At 36.6% G+C, this 20283-nt stretch overlaps 1 long non-coding RNA gene across 1 annotated transcript; it reads right to left on the reverse strand.

Annotated features, from left to right (window-relative positions):
• Window positions 1–244: 244 nt before the first annotated feature.
• LOC149501710 (uncharacterized) lies at window positions 245–18691 on the reverse strand. The gene is made up of 4 exons (XR_016323951.1): window positions 18570–18691; window positions 18003–18078; window positions 10782–10887; window positions 245–381 (listed from the first exon to the last, which is right to left on the reverse strand). It is a non-coding gene; the product is annotated as an uncharacterized LOC149501710 (long non-coding RNA).
• Window positions 18692–20283: the final 1592 nt, after the last annotated feature.

Consider the following 20283-nt stretch of genomic DNA (forward strand, 5'->3'; position numbering starts at 1 on the left):
GGATTGAATGAAGGGTGAGTCGGACGCTACATCACTGATACTTTGAACTCACATGCCGAGAGTGCATTAAAAAAAAACACTATCTTCTAATCTTTCGCTACAAAATTTTCTTCGTATTATCTATGTATATATTTTTTGGATATACTTTATTCCGAGATATACATTTTAATAATATGTATGTTCAAAACTTTCAATAATGTGTTGTAGGTTTCTTTTTGAAATAAAAACTTGCCTATTGCTTGATTCTACGTAATGGCTGTTTATTTTTGAATACAAAGAAATCGCTTGCAATGCTTGTTCACAAGATTTTTCCGTCTTCCTTTGAAGCTCTTCCACGAGCCGTACTCTCCGATGATCGTGAAGTTCCACCTGACTCGAGACCTGTAACACGGAGAAGGAGGCGTGTGAACTGCTGCGTCACGGTGCTTACGAACCAATCTAGTTACAACGATAATGTGTGGGAAACTGATTGTTTAGGGCCCGCACGACTTACGCTTCTCTTTGGACTATCCACAAATATTACCAAAATTATAACTTTAATTCACAAAAACCGATCAGAAGAACAGGAATTTTTCAATTGGTTTAAATCTAAAAGTAATTTAGTCGCAAAACATATCAACGCTTGAAAGGCAAACATGACTAAGCGACAATAACTGCTTTGTACATAAATGATAGGCAATCAATAACCATATTCGATGCGCAAAAAAAGATATATTTCTAGGTCTATTAAAATCATTTCAATCCTACAGCTAGATTCGTTAAAATAGATTTGTTTTCAGGTATTTCAACTTTAAATTAGTCTACTGTAAAGTTCACGCATTGTCGCTTAGTCACGTTTGCCTTTCAGGCGTCGATATGTACTCTTAAAGGAGTCTTCGTTGAAGTTATGGTATCTCTCACCTTTCGTAACCGATTAAGGCTACATATGTTTGCGCATAAAAGCTGACAAAAGAAAAACTGTTCAAAGACCTCACTTTAGGTATTCCAGACGCGCCATTTGCATAGACGTGACTGATATGCTAAACTACAAAAAGTCACATGTCCATCTATGCACAGACGTTAAGAACCCTTGTGACCAATAATGCTACAAAACTCTGTACAGAATCTCAATCATCTGTTAATGTTCACGCATCGAAGCAATATTACTAAAGGCTGGTCACACACCGCTATTTGGACGGTAATCGTTCAGTATTTTACTTAACTGTGTGAGAATTAACTTTATTTATTTTAACAATTGGATAAATTAAAGATTTTTGCTTTTTATTTTCATGATGGTAGCTCGTTTAGTTTTTATAGTAGTTGTATTTAATTTTTATTAAGCTCTTATATAATCATTTTAAAGCACTTTAAAATGTATCACATTCCTTTTTCTTGAGGGTTTTGAGGATATTAAAAACTATTCAACCAAAACTTATCAGCTACCACTGTGTATACATAGTATAAAAAAACTTGATATCTTCAAAACGTAGATATTACTCCTAGTAAGGCGTCTTGTGAGCACGCATGGGTAGGTACAATCACTCTTGTCAGTCTACCTACTTCTGCCGTATTGCCCGGTTCCCTGGGTCAGGACACGTCCGATTCTATGATGAGAGCGACTACTACATAAAACAAACTAAGTTAACGTGAGATCGAACTTTAAAGCTGTAGGTCTGTGTTTTTCTCAGGAAATCTTAGAGAAATACACTTTTGAACTATCTCTTCGAATAATAAATTTCGTATTAAATAACAAGATAATAAAACGTAAATGCATTTTCGTAACGACGGGGCGTCGATGTCATGCATGAGCGTGTCCACGATGACAAATTTATCGCGAGCACCGCAATAAAAACACGCTCGTAAAAATATTACAACACACCCCCGTCGATGGAGGAGCACCCCCGGACACCCCCGGACACCTCCCGACACCCACAGACGGATCCCGCGAGAAATAACACACTTTGTCTTAGAGAAACGCTTTCTATCGCGCTACAAGGAGCCTAAAAGAGTTCTAAATCTAATTGATGTAATTTTTTCTTTTAGTACTACTGCGTAATCTAATACTGTGTTCTCATTTGTATTCTAATATTTTATATTAATGTAACAGGCCGTTTTTGTGAAATTAACTTTACGAATCATTTGTTACAAAATAAACTCTATCGTTTCCGTTCGTATTTGTCATTAAATTTCCATAAGCAACGGTGAACATTTAGTAGTGAATACTTATCTTTAACTAACATTCCGGCGCTCAAACCTGGAGGTAAAAATTTATTTCCTGTCTTAACACACATTTGCGAAAGAATTCCAAAATAAAGAATATTGTGTAATGACATCAAATACACAAAAAGTTTGCCTATTTCTGGCTCTCTATGCGGTCCGGTACGAAACGTCAAATAATCGTTATAAAGTACAATTGATACTTAAAATCGGTTATGCCATAAGATCGCCCACCGATCTAGTGCCTTATGTGTCAAAGTGCCACATCAAAGATGTATTTATTTTCATTTTCGTGAATGAACGTTACGTCAGTAAAGTTTTCCTGGTTACGTTATGATATTGTTAGCTAAATCGAGGATCTATCGGCGATCGTCCAGTATATTTAAGTTGAAGTTTTGATATGAACGTTTGGCATTACACTCGGTGAAAAATAAAACGACCGAATTACGATCCTCTCTCCTTCTTGAAGTCGCTCTTTTGATCCTTTTGGAAAAATTTTTGAGTCGTAATCATTATTTAGTATACCGTAAAATGAATCAAAGTAAGAAACTAGCAACTATGAATTTTAAGTGAATTGCTACAAATGTCTAAGATAAAATTTTACAATTTAGATTTCGTAGCCTATATTACGAAACGATATTAGAATTATGGAGATGTAAAAATCAAAAGCACGCAGTTTTTAAGACGCAGCTAATTACAAGTTGCTTGTCTGATAGAAAATAATTATTGTTTAATTGTGTACTAGCCCACCTACTTGTGACAGAGCTAGTTAAGCCAGTCGCAGTCCAAAATATCAGAACGGTGTAAGTAAGTTTACGATTACTACGATGGATGCGCCTCCATACGACATCTCACGGTATGACTGTACATTTGTCTTGTTTAGTGTGATTGTGGCGAACAGCGCAAATTACGCCATTCCGCTCAGGACGCGATTGTACCGGGATCCCTTAATAACCTGTAAAGAAATCCAGGGATTTGATTCTTTGATGAAACCTTTAGTAATTGGGATGAAGACTTCTCTGGAAGCCTCGCTGTAAATGGCATAGTCTTATCAAAAATATTGGCGCAACGAAAACAAAAAGGAGATAAATATTGTTACGCCGGTAAGAGTAACGCCATCTATCGCCGAATAGTCGAACGAATATCGTAGGATCTAGTAGCACCTAGAACGATCGAGAAGTACAACGCCATCTATTGTCAGATAGCGGAAAATATTTTCGTTAAGGTAAGGGATGAGGAATTGAGAGTTTTAAAGTGTTTATTGAGAATTTTAAAGTGTTTGTGAAGTGTTTATGTGATCTAAGTATTGAAAACAATTTTTAGTTGTACTTTGGTGCAATTTAATTTATCCCGAGCCCCAGCACGTAACAATATTATTATTGAGAGTTACAACGATCAAATTAACCTAAATGTCATAATTCTTTAAACGAAACAATAATTTCAATACGAACAGATAAATAAGCTCTATCATCATTTATCAATATTTTTCTGTACACGAGTATATGTACATAAAATTTTCATAATTGTATTGGGAAGCTAATTTTCATACAACGGTTGTGCCTCGTAATCTTCCCCGAGTACTTGTTATAAATGACACGAATAGAATAATAATTTCCAGGATGAAAACGCCTTCGTCGACGATAGCGTCGCCCCGAAACAAAATGCCGTATACCAAAAAGAATCAAATTAATATCACGTATTCCTTAAAAACTACATTTTTAATATAAAGAAACTATCTATAAGTAAGATATGTAATAAACTAATATGAATTTCTCAATGAGAAGACATACATAAGCTGTTGTGAAATCGCTTGTGACGTACATATACAGTGGTGGTCATATAATTAGAAACACTACTTATGAATAAAGAAAGTAACTTCAACGTACAAATGTTTGTAAAAAATAAACACATTCAATAATTAATAATCATGCAATATGTAATATAGCCAATCAAATAAATTGCTCTCAATAAATGCACATATGTAATATAAAACATATCTTACTTTTAATTATAATACAAAATGAGTCTTACCCATGTGGAGTTTATTTTCTGTTACTGGCCGCTTGGACGCCTAATTAGAAACATTTTAAAAAGAATCCATAGCTCGTACTTTTTTGGAAATTGGAGAATAGCATTTCTTTCTTGGCTTTTTCTATTACTTTGGCGGCAATTTAAAATTTAATCTGAATTTTATTTTGTTCAAATGGGAATGGGAAAAAATAAAAGTTGTGACGCGTCACATAAGCAAATAATAGTTAATTTACATATAGATCATAAGAGGGCGTACAGAAGAATAGCTGAGCATTTCATTGTTCTGTTAAGAAAGTTTTTAAGGCAACTGATCATTATAAAACACATGGAACTGTTGAAAATGTTTCATAGAAGGGCTAGGCTAAAAAAAGACCCAATTAAAGGCTCCAACGAGATTAAAAATGAAGTTTTTCGCCTAATGACCCGAGAAACATCTCGCCAAGAATGGAAAAAAATGTTATTTTCAGGTGAAATAAAAATAAATATGATAAATTCCCATGGAAAACGCTATGTTAGAGGTCATAAATACCCAATGAGTAGGGATAGTCAAACACGGTGGCGGTAATATTAAAGTTTAGGGATGTTTTTCCTCCAACTCCAGCGTGGAGTTGGACCCGTCCGAAAGATTGAAAGTACAAAGGATCAATGGCAATACAAAAATATCTTAGAGCACACACTGATTCCCTATTCGGACGATCATTTGCCTGTAACCTGGAACTTTCAGCAGGACAATGACCCTAAGCACACGGCCAATAGCGTCAAATGCTTCCTTAGCGAACAGCGTATATCCATTTTAGACTTGCCAGCAAATAGTCGGGACTTAAACCCGATAGAAAATCTCTGGTATATTGTTAAAAAGAAAGTCTCAAACGAACGTAACACCAGTTAAAACGAACTATATGGAGCATTTGTTGAACCATGAAATTCAATCTCCCTAGAAAAATGTATGAAATTAATTGAATCAATGCCACGTCGTTGCAGTGCTATTATTGAAGGTGTTGAAAATAACGGATACGCCACTACATATTAATTATAGCTATTTGGTAGGCTGTGGATAGTAGCTATTTCGCAACTAAATTCGTAAATAACATTACCAATTACTAATACTTAAAAAAATTGTGTTTTTTATACTTTTTTGTTGTTGTTTCTAATTAGTTGACCATTATTGCTCATACTTTAAAACTGATTTAAATTTTTTTCCGTAATGTAAAATTGAAACTGCCCTTGTGAAGTGAGATTCATATTGTTTTTCTAATAAATGATAAATCGTTGAACATATTGTTGTCCTATTTATTGTTTAATTTCAAAATAAAAACGATTGCAGTAAAGTATTTTACATAATGTCAAGGACCGTTGATAGTGTCTCTAATTATCCAACCACTATATATATATAATATAGAGTGGTGGTCTCGTATGGCAGTTTGGTGGTCGTATGGCGTGTACAGATTACTGTATCCCTATAGTGTTCTACTAAAGACATATTATTACGTTTGGGGTGAACCGATAACCGAATATCTCAAATATTATAGTTCTTGCATTTAATATTATATGTGTATATATGTAGTGTGTGGACACGCGGACACATACATTTTTAACAAATACAAATAATTAACACGACCCCCAGCCTTAGTCGAAATATTTAAACTGAAATATATGCAACACGAGGAACTTCAAGAAGCACTAAATGATAATTTATAGGTAGTATAGGCATACTAGTTCACGCACCAACTGGTGTCAAAAGTCGTGATCGTTGTCCGTAGAGGTCACAACGTGAGTGATGCTACCCACTTTGACACATGAGGTCGCAGATCCGACTGCGCTGTACCATGACCCATCATTCCATAATCTATTTAATTTAACACATTTTGTGCCCGATATAAGTGATCATGAAAAATATACTTAGTTTTGGTTTATGCATCGAAGTACCCCCGGCCCTCCGGAGGGTGGGTGTCTTTACGAGCTATATTTACTGCTGGCCCGGACACTTGCCGTTTTTTACGATAAACATAAAAGCCTCACAAGATTTACGTTTAATATATTCGTACCTCCTCACTTATGCTGATTACTAGCTTCTTCGATTCATTTTACTGAGTACATTTTATTGGTGCACACAAGAAAGTAGATTTGAGAACAGAAGACACGGAGAAATTCTTACTTTTTGATCTCATTTAACTAACACTATTAAAACTGAACTAAAACAATTTTAAATTAATTAATTTATAATTTATAATAAATAATTTTATTAATCTAATTAGATTAATAAGATAAAAATTAATCCTACTGAACCTTGAAATTGATATTAACCATTGTTTTCCCAAGAAATGTTAAGGGTGGTGTGGATTAAAATTGATTCTAAATTATTGATCAATTCATCACATTTTGTCAACTCGAACTACGCCTAAAATTCCATTCTTTGAACCCTGAATTACATAGTTAAAATTATTATTAGTGAATCGAGGGTAAGTGAAGCCCGCAGATATAAACCTGAGTATGACCACATGCCCTGTGACTTAATGCGAAATTTTCCATGGTAGCCTATAACAGCTACCTCAATCGGAGCGCACGACTGCTTCGCGGCAGAAATAAGCGGAATGGTGTTAACTATTCGAATAAATTATAACTACTCCATACTAAACAGTAAAACAGCTGTTATATTTATTTACACTTACTATTCTTGAAAAATACTTAATTTCACACTAAATGATTTGTAACAAAGCAATGCTCTTGACTTTGCATTTGGTCAAAAATGAAGTGAGCTGTGGTTCCCAACCGCTTCTTGTCAGAGTGCGTTCTAATAAATAAAATTAACATATACTGTTAATAATTGCTAATAGTGCAAATAGTTTCAACGAGCTATTAGTTTTCCAGCTTCATCACCAGCCACAAAAAGTAGAACTGCATCATGTGTCTCCAGTGATGTGTTGGTATAGCTTTCCCTCGATCAAACCGGTGGCAAAGCTAGTGGCTCGTTCCATACGAAGCGGTTACCAGGATCCATAGACGCTACACTGTCAATACCGCCTAGGTTTAAACAATTAACCAATGATCAGAAACATATCATGACCAATGAAGTCCATACCGCATATCAATTGCTACTGCAATTCTGTCTAAGTTGTGTACTGCCCTTTATTAATATAGTGCCTCTACAGACTGCGTAGGTACTCGATATGTTTCAGCCTACGTCTTCTGTAACGACAAATATAATACCGAATCGAGTCTTGATCAATTTTTTGATAACGTCATTCCCGACGACAAGTCATTTCGAACGACAACATTTGATTTGGAAGCCGCAAAATCAATTTGTACGACAACACAGCGCGGCACATGAGTGGAACAGACTATAGAGTACTCGCACGGTTTACTTATCTGACATTGCAGTTAGCTTTTTGCCATCAAAAAGAAATAAAGTTTTTAACACTTTGAGTACAAGTTTCAATATCAATTGTCTATAAATATACAGAAGTAGAAATAATATGGTACTCGCTGGATGTTGATCTTGCGGTCCGACGCAAATCATATTATCCAACCAGCTCCTAAAACCATCAACAAGTAAGATTTTTTATTATTCCTGTGATCGTTGAATGAGCTCACGGCCAACCTGGTATTAAGTGTGTACTTGTAACCTATAGACATCAACAACGTAAATGCCACCACCCTTGAGATATGAGTTCTAAGTCTTTACAATGGTAAAGGTAACAAACACAATAGTAAGAAACACCCTTTGAACCGAAACGCATTTCTGCTTCACGGCAGAAATAGGCACGACAGATGTAATCTACCCATACGGTCTCACAAGACGTTTTACCACCAGTAATTTGCAAATTGTAGCTTTTGCGGATTTTATTTTTAATACACGATGTTATTCCTTCACCGCGGAAGTCAATCGTACGTATTTGATCAGAAAATTGGTACCTGCCTGCGGGATTCGAACACCGCCACAATCACATCGATAAATATGAACGCACCGGACCTCTTATCCTTTAGGCCACGACAACTTCAATAAAAAGAAAGTCAGAGTCACAAGACACCACCCGAGCCGTCAACAACGTTGGATACTTCACACGTCGAAGGGGGACACCGCCAAACGGAAAGTAAACTGAAACCCAAATAAATATTCCTTAAAGCAACAATCGTGGACAATTACGACGGAATAGAAAACCGGGTAAATAAAAAACCAGGGTAAACATTATCGTAGAATCGCACCCCCGGGCAGGAGGGTGACCGCGTAAAAAGCGAAGCCAGCGGAAACCAAACATCGGACAATGTAACGAATTCCCAAACTACGTTCCGTTTATTGACAGGAGACTCACTGGATGTAGTGGCGACAACTAGAAGTCGACTTATCTATCAAGCAAAACATTGCAGCTCACCGACTTCATTACCAGAGAAGCTACAGTACCATTGTACATTGAAAATTGTAAAGTAAATAACAAACTCTTAAATATTTCAATATACCATAAAGTTTTAATTAATTCCTATATCTTTTATACATTAGAAGGCGGATGATCACACAACCCACCTGATGGTAAATAGTCACCGTCGCTTTCGAGAACTTCTGACTGATCTATTTACTTTCAAGATCTTTACAAAACCTATTTAAAGTAATATGAACTACATGATAAGTTGAAAAATCTTAAAGCATATAAATCTTTAAGCATGTCAAGTTATATACATACTTTGAATTTTAATAACCCTAATTATTGAATAGAGTTGCGTAAATCAGTCCTAATAATAATTAAGATTAATAAGAAGTTAAATCATTTGAAATTTCAAGTTTCCTCAATATTTCACATATTTCATCATATTTCATCAATAACCAATTTTCGTAATGTAATAAGAGCTTACCCTCATTTTTGTGTAATAAAAATCGAGTTCTATCTGTTAACCAAAGGACACCGGTACATGACCATAGTTTTCCGAGTGGGTGTTCTTAGTCGCCTGTTATTTTTGAATCTTCAGTTATTCTCCTACGTAAGACTGACATTTTATCGTCATGGTCGCTTAATAATTGGCCATGTTGAAGACATGCTTTTGAATATACCACCATGCTACCTGTTGTTACCGCGAAGTAAGGACCCATTCCGGCTTGAGCATCAAACACCCGTACAACAAACAACGATACAACTGAGATTTCATCTTCTTGTCTCAATCTAGGTGACGACATCCACGTTGTGATTTCCTTTAGCCGTGAGCGCGATTACTCAACTAGGTAATAAATAAATAAACTTATTAATAGCAAGTGCCTGTAGCGGCGCTCACCTCTACCTTAGATAGCAAAAAATCGAATGTGATCATAACATTGTAAGATTTATGGCTAAATTTAACAACTACGCCACGCTTAAAAATCGATAAACTGATCAACATTAAACTTATGAGTTCTAACTCACCTAAATTTTACTTCAGAGTAGAAAGAAAGCTTCCGAGAAAACAGTATCAACCACACAATTAATAAATTGGTAGATTCAAAAACCTATCCTACAAATCAGCTCTAGAGCCAAGGCAACAGTATATTACAAAAACAGTACATGATAGAGCAATAAACGTAATAGAATTATAAAGTTGAGGAAGGGAGAGACTCTTCTGCTCTGCCCCCGCTCTATACGACTCTACAAACGCTATAAACCAACCCACGGGTAACGAACGCAAATATTCCTTGCTTATAGAAATTCTCGTTTAATTTTTAGAACTCGTTGTAATAAACTTAATTGAAATAGTACATTTGGTCACACGGCCCTTGTACCCTAGTCTCCAAAATGCAGTTGACACATATTGAGGTTATTAATAATGTAATTTCATCATTGGCTATGTTACTGATGACTTTGTAGTTTGGAGACCACTTAAACATTTTATCTCATAAATTATTTACACGATAATAACTAACATATTCTAATAAAAATAATGCTAAAAGATTCTTATATCAAAATACGGGAACCATATTCTTGAATATTCTACTATTTATGATTTGACTCGTTATATACACAAGTATCAAAATTGGTCCCTTTTAAAAATACCAAAACACGAACTCAATATTCTCTCATTACAAGGACAAAAAAAAGAAAAATTCCACTCTTTATTTATGAAATAAAAATGAAAACATTTGTACGGAGCGCTGACGAATGGCCGCCATGCCACCCGACCCATCCCATCCCGGTCCAGTGTCCCCCCGCCCCAACCCGAGATGGAGGGATAGGGTGTAGGTGCAAAATGACAGCTTTGTGTTGCGAAATTGTTCTTTCATTCCTGTTTTGCTTACTTCACAAAGTATTTATGTATTGTTATCATTGTGATTAGCGTTTAGCGTCAAATGTTCATTTCTAAATATAACAAAATTAAAAAGTTCATCCGAAATTAACTAATTAGTTGAAATTGATTGAGAAAATTAGTTAAATCAATTAAGTTGTGCGTGATTTCAATCGTTTTTACTTGTTTTAAATTAATTCTCGAATCAGACCAGAAACTCTCAGAATATTAACAGTTCAATAATTTATCTTAAAATACTAATTACGTCTTCGGCTAATTCAAGCAAACAATTGCTTTATAATGGTCATCATTACCAGCCACACGACTTCCAGTGCTGTATACATTAATCTCCACAGCTGCCAGCGCGGCAAGTTTACACCGATCAACATCGAGCTTCGGTGATCTTGATTTTCTGTCCACCTAAAACAATTTAACCAGCTTTTCAATAAGCAAATGACTCAAACGCAATCATAATTACATACGTACATATTTTATTTATGTAAATTGAGAGTAAATCACCTGACCTGACCTGGCGCTAAGTAGCAGAGAAATTGGTTCATATGGCCGCGTCATCACCTTTTTACCCTCATATCAGGTATTAGCGAAGAAGAATTCGACTACTACCAGCTGCTGTAATCTATTTGATAGAGATTTTGTTTGCGGCTTCACTATTTGACTCTCGGCTGCACCCTGAATTGTCTTCGAAAGACAATAAAAGCCACTTTGCGATTTAATGTAGAGTATTAATATCATTAATCATGTAAAGTTCCTTGTCTTTCCTACCAAATCGCACAATTTATCGCAGTAGATACAGGCTAGGTACAGATATATGTCCAGAAGACTGCGAACACTTATAAGTAGCAGTAAAGCAGAAGTGAAGCTACTCGGCCAGAAGCGCGTCTGTTGAAACAATCGAACTCAAACAAAAAACGTAATGAGCTAGGATGTTGGAGTAACGGTTCGGTCCTCCGAGTCCTTAATTAAATTTGTATAAACGTAATTAGAAGTTCAATTTGAGTAGTAGATGGGGGGCCCGGGGGTGGGGCGGGAGGTGAAACGGAAAGATTTTTCAATTACCAAGTTTGTACCATTCCCTCCAATCTCAGTGCACAGAGTAGTGTTTGAATGCAGAGACTTTATTGATTTATAGCTAAATTTTAAGTTAATTTTGTGTTGTTAGTGTTTTATTGAGTTATTAAATTCGTTGAGTGTAGATAAACAAGCTACTTGACGTAGCCAAACCATGGCCACTCACACGAGCAATCAACAATTCGCGTTTCAATGTGGTTTTTACTAGCAATTAACTTGGAGCTCATTAAGGTTGTGTCAAAGGAGTTTAAAATTCCAACTTAAAAGGAAATCGTTCTATTGAAACGAAAACTTCTTGGAAGTGATATTCATGTTTTAATGTCTATGGGTTCCAAGTTCCGGTCATAGAACCAAGAAGGTCGTGCCCCGAAGGTACTGCTTTTGGTAATGCCTGCGAATTTAACCGTAGCGTTAAAACTGTACTGATCTTATTTCAGAAACAACATTGGTATACCTGTCACTTGCTATTGTCGTGTGACAAGATAATACCTTGAACGTTCCGTTGGATATAAATAATGACAAATCAATTCACTTATGAAGAATATTTTTTGTCACAATTACACCGAGTCTAATTTTAAACGAATAAAGATTAAATGAAGAAAGTTTTAATAATTAACCCACTTCAATTACAATTATTTAATCCAAACCGATATTACAATACCTAGTTACTGTTAAAGTTAATGTCAGAAGCACAGTTAAGCCTCCTGTAGAACCTTTAGCATTTTGTGTGAAGAAAGACATTAATTTTATCTTCAATCAATTTCACCGTATGTATCGGCTCTCTCTAGTCTATGTTTCGTGGAATTCTTAATATCAGTGCGCGCTAACTACGGCCTGTGCTACGGCCGTATAATATTGGCGACCGGAGGTCCGCCCACTCGAGTCTGCCTGCACTAAATAAGGCTTCGCACAGACCTACAACCACAGAGAGATATTCATAGAAAAATTTACTTTAGTTGTATGTTGCATTATGTAAGCATACGACCTCAGGTTCCGGACAATGTTTGGTGGTTGCTGTAGCCTATAGACAGGCATGAGGCATGCGGCATGAGGTCGCCGTCTCTATTGTTTTGTGTGACAGTGGTCTCATGCTTCAAACCGGAACGCATTACTGCTTTTCGACAAAAAATATAAATTTATGTTTCACCTTAATCATTTCTCGTAATAGAAATCGCAAAAAAAGCGTAAAATGAAAGTGGGTAAATTATTACGGGCTATTACGACTTACGGGTACTAGTAAGTAAGTACGTCAGTAGTATCCTGAGTATGTCCATGTCGTCCGCCGGTACCTGACTGAACAGCAGATAGAGTTGCATTTTTTTTTAAGTTATCTAGTTATTTGTATCGAAATATTTTAACGTGTCTCATAAATAATGTTACCTATGAAATGTTCACATAAAACTCCAAATTCACACGAATAGGTCCGGTCACGGTGATCTCATCACTTCTTTTTTTTCTACCTATGTTGATAGCCTTGAGAGGCTATTTCAGCTTCACCCTAACGTTTGTAGGTGAGCTCACGGGGCTCAAACCGGAGAGCTGCTAACACTGACCCTAGCAAGAGCCGTGCTTCGCAGAATCTACCACCGGTACGGAAACGTGACCCACTGAGAAGATCCGGCGAGAAACTCAGTGGGCTGTGTCTATGGGTTAATTCCCTCGTCAAGCCCTTCGTCGCAAGCGACGGGTTCGACAAGGATGGTGACCAGTGCTTGTGGTGCCTAAAAGCACCGTTAATGGATCAAAATCACTGCTGCGACAATAAAACGTATATATATTAAAAATTGCGTCGAAATCGCAGAGGTGAGGTGAGCCTCATGTCGTCTAACGATTACACGCTGAAGTAAACGCTACTTTTAAATTGGATTCCGGCAACTCGAAGCTTTGTTCCGTCGGCCTCGCTCAAAGGAAAGCTCCGCGTTTGTACCTATAAGGAAAGCTCCTTCAAAAGTTACGTGAAAAACTATTAATGGTTGATACTTTGAAGGATTTTGTATGATATAAACTACATCAAAGTTTTTCAAAGATTTTTGTGCAATTATTTCACTTGTGTTCAGTTTATCATTAAACCCAGCCAGACATGTTTAGGTCCACAATAAGATTTTAGATTCTCAAATAAAACAAACCAGTATACATTTTTAAACTTCCTTAAACATTTATCAATGCTATACTTTGGTAAAGCACAGAACTTAAGCCACCATCCTATTCCTATTGCGACTCAGTCACACTTAACAGTTTGAAAAGTAGGACAACCGCTTTTACAATAAAATCGAGTTTCCGATGTCGCAAAGTGGCTCGTTGTATTAAAGTCGATGTCCATGGTCTCCATTAACCATTTATCAGTTGGCCCGTGCCAACCTACCGACCTGCAACAAGTAATCATGTAATATGAGATTAGAGACCTTGTCATTTTGTTGCAATTTTTTTAAATCATATGTATAAGAAAAAGTGCCATCACTGAGGTCCAGGGCTCAAGATAGAAATTCTGTTAAAAATAGTAATGATATCGCATAAGACTATTTTTTTGCAACTGAACACGTGTTCTCTATTAAATGTCTCCCAATGTCCGTACCTGAAACTATTGTTTCACTATTTTCATCCCCTGCATAATGAATTTTCACGCATTTAACATTCAACTATTCAATTGATTACTTTACTCTGCCTTAAGTAAATTTTGAGAAACAACAGATTCAAGTTTCACACGCATTCGAACCTGCGAGGTTGATACGAGTGAGTCGCGCCCTGCACTCTGAGCGCTGAGCTCACTATAGCAAATTTCAATTAAAAACAAAATTACGTAAGTTTAACGCGACCATCAAGTAGTGTGAAAACACAAGAAGGCCATTTGATAGCGGACGGCGCGTCCCGACCGCGCGCTGTGAGCTGCACTAAAACTTATTATTATCATCAAACGTTATGAAATATTAAATGTTTCCCGGAGAGGTTCCAGTAAAAACTTGAATTTCTTTGAGGCTATAACTCGAGTAAGATCGAATACGTTGATAAATCATAAATTTATGTATGTTTATAAAATGTCAAGCAACGTTTGATATGTATCGGCTGTGCGATGCATGTATGCAATATTGTGTGTTTTAGTTCTGATTAATGTTATGATAATACATTTTACATGAATCACTGTTGAATTATTCAAGAGCTGAGACTCGGTTTTAATGCTTATGTACGCTGTAGAGATTGATATATGTATATAATTTTTAATTGCATATTCAAAACATTTAAATGAAATATTTTCACTTAGAACTAAAGCTAACATATGGTAGGATATATGCTCGCACGCGTAAGAACAAAATGCTGCCTATAAATACCAAGAATTTATCGTACATTTAAAATTAAGGGGTATGATAAATGTCATAAAATTCATTTGAGAATTCGCCCTCAGGATGAATTCATGCTCTGATATAAATCCATGAACAAAAGGTAATCATTTAATGCCATGTACACTGTAAGTTTGTCCGCTTATTAATATCAATAAGTAAGTATAAGTAATATCATTCTATTTTGTCAGAGTACATACAGAGAAGGTATCGATTTTATCCCTCGCTACATAACGAGAGTTCTCATCAGCTTATGCAAATACGGAGCTTAATATATTCTAAGCGCGTGTCGTTTGGGGATAGGGTGCAGTATCGATCGGAGCCAACGCTGGGGCGAGAACGTATGCAGCGGCATGTATAATGCAGACGCCGTGAGGCCCTAATTATTGTAATCGACTATACTTGTTTTGTTTCTTTAAATAAACAATTCAACTCCAGCATCAATGTCGCTATCCCCTGCCCAGAAGACAGGAAGGAATAAAGAAACACAGTCCAAACAAAAGTGCTACGTAACAACAATGATCGTAATAAATATGAAGAAGATAGCTCTTACATTGAGAAATCATTTACTCCAAACTGAGAGAACAGGACTAAAGTTATTTGTGACGTGTGACATTTACTAAGTATTTACTACTAAACGTTGTCAACCCGTAAATGAAGAAAGCACAGGTCGGAATCAATTGTAGGAAGGTGGGTGCTGGGGAGAATCAAACGGTGTGCTATAATTAGGCGCGAGGATTAGCTTCAGCGGGAAATTAACTTGAAACTACTGCTTAGAATAGACAAGTTTGTAGATGGAATAATTTGAACACACTATTCTCGTGCAAGGCAGGTTACCTCAAGTATTCGATACTCAAAAATAGATTCATTTTCAATTTAAAACAAAAGTTACTGCATTACGTGAACAAACTCATACCGAATCCTTTTTTTATATTCCTACTCGTTAGTCAGTATAGTTTTCTGTTGAAAAGCCTTGTTTTTGGTCGCAAATTTGTACGGTCCTATTTGAAATTAGGGACGACCGTTGTCCAATACAATTGCAACTTTGACCACATGTTTCAAAAGTATAGCGTCATCCGCGTCGTCATGATCATGTCTGCTCGTCCTGTCACTTGCAACATTTTTCTAAAGAAACCCTTCAAAACAGTGTGTCCCATCTACGTTAGCTACTCTAGTACACAGCACGGCATCCGCAACCCCTATTTCAGAAGACAATCGTCTGGCCAATTACAGCGGCCAATTTCAATTAATGTGGAACTGCGCGTCAGGTACTCCGGCGCTGAGGACATCGCGACGAAGTACGAATTAAAAATACTTCTCGCACTTACTTCAGTGGGTAGGCATGTTAAGGACGACTTTAAGAATGAGACCACGAAAAGATTCACACGAGTTTGTGCCACGGTCTTGTCTGGTTTTGACGCACAAGGATGATGCGCTTCTGTTTAAAGCATATCCTGGTCACGAGACAATTACAGCGCCCAGAGCTAAGCAACAGTATCCGAACCCAGCTGCAATATGTGTGTCTCGTTCAATGATTGCACTCAGCTGTGCACCGTTGTTGCAAAAGAAAGAGAAAAACGTCCCTAAATCAACCAACCAAGTGTTTTACTTTGCGAGTGAGAATACCGCTGTCTCTACCTTCAGATATTAGACTGAAATTTAATTTACATTGGTAACTTTATGTCTGCAGCCAGATCCTAATGTATTATCGTTCAAAATATGCAAGAGAATATATAATTTATAACCATTGTGAGGAACACAGAAAAGACCACAGGGTACTCATCCAAAAAAGCACTGTTCCCAAGAGTAAGTTTTTTCTTGCAATACCACAAGTATAGCCGTAGGTCAAATCTAGTATTACTATCATTGAAAGTAATAATTGAAACTGATAGATAGAAACCAAGCCAAAGTAGTCAAAGCTATTCTATTCTATCAACAAAAATCTATTTCGACATCTGGAAGATGTCTGGAGACTATTGTGTATTACAAAAAAATCTAGATTTTACTATAGACCGAACGCCGGAGGCTTAACTTGTGCTTAGGAGTGTATTTAGTCGTTTATTTTGTTATGTGGAACATAAGCTCTAGTGCACAGAGGCACGAAGAACTTCTATGATGTAAATAAATATTTTTATGGCATTTAGGATTTAATGTATCTTTTATGCATTATTTAAAAAAAAAATTAGCATTGTGCACTTCTTCTCTATATTCTCTATAAGTGTGGAAATTTTCATACTCCTCCGTCCGCGCAATTTTCGTAAAAAGGAATACAAAGTTTTTGCTTCACGTATTAATATATAAATACAACGGATATAAGAACGACATAGATGTGGACTACTATAGAAACTTAGTCAATTTCTTATAAACCAATTAAATAAAGTCAAAAACGTTTGAAACATCTGCAAAATCATCTCAATATAACACTTAATCACCAGCACAGCGGCAATAATAAATCCTCAGAGTGTAGTGCACGTTGTGAAGGCAACTTTATACGCGACTGTACTACAATGAGTTGTGTCGGCGAGGGTCCGAGGGGGCTGCTGCAGCCCGTTGCCATGACAACCGCCCCCGCCTAATCAATTGCAGAAATATGTACGCGCGCACACCAAGAACAGATGACCTACCTCATCCCCTTTCATCAATTGTGTTACACAAAACGACGGTAGAGGAAACGCGAGGGCAGAGCTCTCAACTATTTGGTACTTGCGAAGGAGAGTTTCGCGACACGGGTGGAGAGATACGCGGACCATTGATAGATGTACTTATTTCTTTCTTTAAAGTGTTTTGGTATGTGACATCTTATAGCCAACATTATTTTATTTGATTACAAATGTTTGAGTCGCGTCACAGTAATTGTCATAAATATTTCTGCCGATAAGTAATCACATGTTCACAGTGTTCATAGTTCAGAGAGTAACATAAGAGACGTTGGTCCGATCAAATTGGCACCTAGACCTAACATTTACTTACACCAATTAGGCCGGGGCCTCATCTAAAAATATTTATGAAATCAATAATTTCATTTTAATTATTTCATAGACTTCACTGATAAATTAAACGAGTCTAAACAAAAACCTATTTATAAATAAATATTTAATCAATTTTATTATTTACCTTTAAATGTAGCAAGAAAAGGATCCACGTTAGACCTGCTGACACAGCACATCGGCAGACTTGTTCTTCGCGAGACCTGAAATCATTGCACATAAGACTCATGAGTTCAGTACTGTAAAGTCATTCTGATTTCAAAGCGATGTTAATTGTTGTTGAATATATTCAATACTTGTGTATGGACGAGCCATCGAAGTGAAATCTAATCCTGTGCTCTCAAAATATGCTTTATCATCAGTAAGTAAAATACTGCCGAGAGGCAGTCATGCGACCTAACACCAGTTCACTCTATTTCGTGACAAAAGTCGTTTAAGCTTCAATATTGCATACAATAACACTCGCCGTTATGAACATGGAATGCATATGACATGGGGAGAATGGGGTTTGTATAATTACAGACTCCCGACCACCCCCTCCCCATCCCTAAGGCCTACATCTATAATGCCGATGTTAGGAAATTTTCGCCACCAAATATCTGACTACACAATTACACAAGCAATATTTATTGATTGAATCTTTTTAGTGATGATTCGAAGAAACGAAGATCTAAATATGAATGCCACCACTTACATTGAGATATGAGGTCGATGGTAGAACGGTTGCCCCACCCTTGAAACCGGAGCACTTGATAGTCCTGCAGTACCGGTGCGGGTTACCGATTAAAATACTGGATACACAAAACATTCAAAAGTCTGAAATTTTAAAGTTAAATATTATTTTTTATGGCTTAGATAGGTGGACGAGTTCGCAGCCCACCTGGTGCTAAATGGTTACCGGAGCCCATAGACATCTACAACGTAAATGCGCCACCCACCTTGAGATATAAGTTCTAAGTTCTCAAGTATAATTACAACGGCTGCCCTATCCTTCAAACTGAAACGCATTACTGCTTCACGGCAGAAATAGGCAGAGTGGTGGTACCTACCCGCACGGACTCACAAGAAGTCCTACCACCAGTAATTACGTTAATTATAATTTTGCGGGTTTGATTTTTATTACATGATGTTATTCCTACGCCGTGGAAGTCAATCGTGAACATTTGTTGAGTACGTATTTCATTACAAAAACTGGTACCTGCCTGCGGGATTCGAACACCGGTGCATCGCTCAACACCAATGCACCGGACGTCTTATCCTTTAGGTGACGACGACTTCTATTAAAATAAAAGATAGTTAGCACATGTACAATATCTTAACCATTTACACATCGGTTCTCGGGTAAGTAGGTCCGGGTAGGTACAATCAGTCTGACGCGACCGCACGTTCTGATACGAAACGTGATCTATTATCCAATAGAACTAAAATTTAAACCTTTTGTCTCCTGTCATATCCAGCTCCAATCTATATCTATACTAATATTATAAAGAGGAAAGATTTGTTTGTTTGTTTGTTTCGAATAGGCTCCGAAACTACTGGACCGATTTGAAAAATTCTTTCACTGTTTGGAAGCTACACTATTCCCGAGTGACATAGGCAAAAACCTTTTTTGAAAAAAGTAGGGATCCTTATTAAAACTCCAATAATGTAACCCAAGGTGTAAAAAAATTACCTAAAATATTCTTTACATCGCGTGCCCTGCGAAAACTATTTATGATAGAATAAAATAATGTACTACGACTTTGTAGAACACATTATTATTTACAAAAAGTGTCGCGACAGCATCTGTCTAACTACTATAGCTATGCCGCAATCAGTGTTCTTTAACTTAAAATAAGAAAACAACGTCAAATATCGTTGAAATTTTTGTTAAAAACCCGAGCGGAGCCGGAGCGGGTCGCTTGTAAGCAATAATTATAAACATATTTAAATAGTAAAATTCTCCGAAACCTTCGAGAATGCTCTAAAAGAAAGTATGTAATAACCTTATCAAATAGTTGTTAATCATATAGAAGCAACCTGAATCTGAAAGGACAGATTAACATCCCAAACTATTAATCGTTAGTTTAATCCGTGACCAGCGGACCGCGCAAGTTAATTACTGAGCCGAGACCGCTTGTTATTTATGCTCGTACAAATCAACACCAGATGCTTCAACTGAAAACTAAACGGAAAATTGTAGGTTTTTACATCCCTCAGACAAATAAGCAAATCGTTACTTCAGCAAGTAACAATTTCACTCTGTTAATTTTTCTATAAAACTATCTTTCTCTTTGTATTATAGACAATTTATTTTCAGTGAATCTGAAAACAAAGCACCCTTTGTATAAATCTGTTTGAATTCATTCATTGAAACAATGAATTTATGTTACTTTTTCGCATGCCTGTGTATCAATAACACCACCCCA

Source organism: Bombyx mandarina, chromosome 12 (assembly GCF_030267445.1).
Source record: "Bombyx mandarina strain Sakado chromosome 12, ASM3026744v2".
Taxonomy (NCBI): Eukaryota; Metazoa; Arthropoda; class Insecta; order Lepidoptera; family Bombycidae; genus Bombyx; species Bombyx mandarina.